The sequence below is a fragment of the Rhinichthys klamathensis genome, unplaced genomic scaffold, assembly GCF_029890125.1.
Source record: "Rhinichthys klamathensis goyatoka isolate OS25496 unplaced genomic scaffold, OSU_Roscu_1.1 h1tg000176l_1, whole genome shotgun sequence".
NCBI lineage: Eukaryota > Metazoa > Chordata > Actinopteri > Cypriniformes > Leuciscidae > Rhinichthys > Rhinichthys klamathensis.
In genome coordinates, this window is record NW_026606705.1 from 5,615,001 (window position 1) to 5,617,500 (window position 2,500).

Consider the following 2,500-nt stretch of genomic DNA (forward strand, 5'->3'; position numbering starts at 1 on the left):
GAGCGGGGCCGGTTAGCTCAGTTGGTTAGAGCGTGGGGTCTGGGCCAAAATGCCCGGGCCGATTTTTTGTCCCAGTCCAGCCCTGCCAAGGTTCCATGGTGTAATGAGGCTTCACTTGCTCTTTGCTGTCGCGCTTCTGGGCTGAATGACTAAACACCTCTGCTGCTCGGTGGGAAAAAGCGACCCACGCCAAGGTTCCATGGTGTAATGGTTAGCACTCTGGACTCTGAATCCAGCGATCCGAGTTCAAATCTCGGTGGGACCTGCTTTTGCCAGGAATGTGTGCAGGACCTCGTCCGAAAAAAACGTTTCGACAGCGCTGATCCTCAAAAGCTCATCTAGGGAGTGCCACTTTGAAGTGAGTGTAAAAGGCCTGTACACCGCATGGAGAATGCGGGCATCGATCCCGCTACCTCTCGCATGCTAAGCGAGCGCTCTACCATTTGAGCTAATTCCCCTCGACAATGTGGAGAGAAGGTGTCCATCGCACAGCATGTGTGCAAGTGCAGCAGCGCGGATTCCAATGGCCACAGAGGAACCGTATTTCCTCTAAACACCTGTCTTTTAGCGGAACCGTAGAGGAACCGTATTTCCTCTGTGCCGGCAACTTTGCACTGGCTACCGTTTAGTTAATTAAACCTTTGTGCTTTAAGCCTTGCAAACGGAAATGTTTGCGGCCAGGCAGCAGCAGGAAGGATGTGTGTGTGTTGGCTCGTTGGTCTAGGGGTATGATTCTCGCTTAGGGTGCGAGAGGTCCCGGGTTCAAATCCCGGACGAGCCCGTTTCTTAGGCTTTGCTTTTAATCTCTTCAGCCTGACTAGAGCAACCAGGATATTCCTGGGAAATTGGGGATAAAAGCAGTCAGAGCAGGGCCGGGTACCTCTGAGTTCAAATCTCGGTGGGACCTGCTTTTGCCAGGAATGTGTGCAGGACCTCGTCCGAAAAAAACTTTTCGACAGCGCTGACCCTCAAAAGCTCATCTAGGGAGTGCCCCTTTGAAGTGAGTGTAAAAGGCCTGTACACCGCGTGGAGAATGCGGGCATCGATCCCCCTACCTCTCGCATGCTAAGCGAGCGCTCTACCATTTGAGCTAATTCCCCTCGACGATGTGGAGAGAAGGTGTCCATCACACAGCATGTGTCCAAGTGCTGCAGCGCGGTTTCCAATGGCCACAAAGCAAAGAGACCGTATTTCCTCTGTGCCGGCATCTTTGCACTGGCTACCGTTTAGTTAATTAAACCTTTGTGCTTTAAGCCTTGCAAACGGAAATTTTTGCGGCCAGGCAGCAGCAGGAAGGATGTGTGTGTGTTGGCTCGTTGGTCTAGGGGTATGATTCTCGCTTAGGGTGCGAGAGGTCCCGGGTTCAAATCCCGGACGAGCCCGTTTCTTAGGCTTTGCTTTTAATCTCTTCAGCCTGACTAGAGCAACCAGGATATTCCTGGGAAATTGGGGATAAAAGCAGTCAGAGCGGGGCCGGTTAGCTCAGTTGGTTAGAGCGTGGTGCTAATAACGCCAAGGTCGCGGGTTCGATCCCCGTACTGGCCACACTTTTGCTCTCTGGGACCCTCAGCTCTGCTCACCTCTAAAGTGACGGGCGGTCTCCCAGAAATCCCTCCTGGACAAACCGGTTTGCCAGTAGACCTGGCAGAAATAGCTCAGTTGGGAGAGCGTTAGACTGAAGATCTAAAGGTCTCTGGTTCGATCCTGGGTTTTGGCAGAGCAACCTGGTCCCTGTGTTTTTGGTCAAGGGTCTCCAGTAACCAAACGCCACCTCCTGTTAACCTGATTCCACCTAGCCACATCACTATCTGCCTCTCAGACGGCCAGGGACCAGCGTGTGGTGGTTCCATGGTGTAATGGTTAGCACTCTGGGCTTTGAATCCAGCGATCTGAGTTCAAATCTCGGTGGAACCTTTTTAGCTTGTTTTGCGGAAGGGCGGGAAAAAACAGAGCTGATGCGCAACTGCTGATGTGGCGGTGAAACTGGCACTCTAAAACCCAGTCGGGATCGGGGGAAACAGTGGCTTAAAAAGAAAAGGCTTCACTTGCTCTTTGCTGTCGCGCTTCTGGGCTGAATGACTAAACACCTCTGCTGCTCGGTGGGAAAAAGCGACCCACGCCAAGGTTCCATGTAATGAGGCTTCACTTGCTCTTTGCTGTCGCGCTTCTGGGCTGAATGACTAAACAGCTCTGCTGCTCGGTGGGAAAAAGCGACCCAAGCCAAGGTTCCATGGTGTAATGGTTAGCACTCTGGACTCTGAATCCAGCGATCCGAGTTCAAATCTCGGTGGGACCTGCTTTTGCCATGAATGTGTGCAGGACCTCGTCCGGAAAAAACTTTTCCACAGCGCTGATCCTCAAAAGCTCATCTAGGGATAGCCCCTTTGAAGTGAGTGTAAAAGGACTGTACACCTCGTGGAGAATGCAGTGTACATGCAGTGTACGATGCCTCTCGCTTAGCATGCGAGAGGCATCGATCCCGCTACCTCTCGCATGCTAA

General features: G+C 52.4%; 7 non-coding genes across 7 annotated transcripts; 6 read left to right on the forward strand and 1 right to left on the reverse strand.

Moving 5' to 3' along the window:
- Window positions 1-193: 193 nt before the first annotated feature.
- trnaq-cug (transfer RNA glutamine (anticodon CUG)) lies at window positions 194-265 on the forward strand. Its single transcript has one exon. It is a non-coding gene; the product is annotated as a tRNA-Gln (tRNA).
- Window positions 266-385: 120 nt separating this feature from the next.
- On the reverse strand, window positions 386-458 carry trnaa-agc (transfer RNA alanine (anticodon AGC)). Its single transcript has one exon. It is a non-coding gene; the product is annotated as a tRNA-Ala (tRNA).
- Window positions 459-709: 251 nt separating this feature from the next.
- Window positions 710-781, forward strand: trnap-agg (transfer RNA proline (anticodon AGG)). The gene has a single exon. It is a non-coding gene; the product is annotated as a tRNA-Pro (tRNA).
- Window positions 782-1,310: 529 nt separating this feature from the next.
- Window positions 1,311-1,382, forward strand: trnap-agg (transfer RNA proline (anticodon AGG)). The gene has a single exon. It is a non-coding gene; the product is annotated as a tRNA-Pro (tRNA).
- Window positions 1,383-1,471: 89 nt separating this feature from the next.
- On the forward strand, window positions 1,472-1,545 carry trnai-aau (transfer RNA isoleucine (anticodon AAU)). Its single transcript has one exon. It is a non-coding gene; the product is annotated as a tRNA-Ile (tRNA).
- A 297-nt stretch (window positions 1,546-1,842) lies between these two features.
- Window positions 1,843-1,914, forward strand: trnaq-uug (transfer RNA glutamine (anticodon UUG)). The gene has a single exon. It is a non-coding gene; the product is annotated as a tRNA-Gln (tRNA).
- Window positions 1,915-2,224: 310 nt separating this feature from the next.
- trnaq-cug (transfer RNA glutamine (anticodon CUG)) lies at window positions 2,225-2,296 on the forward strand. Its single transcript has one exon. It is a non-coding gene; the product is annotated as a tRNA-Gln (tRNA).
- Window positions 2,297-2,500: the final 204 nt, after the last annotated feature.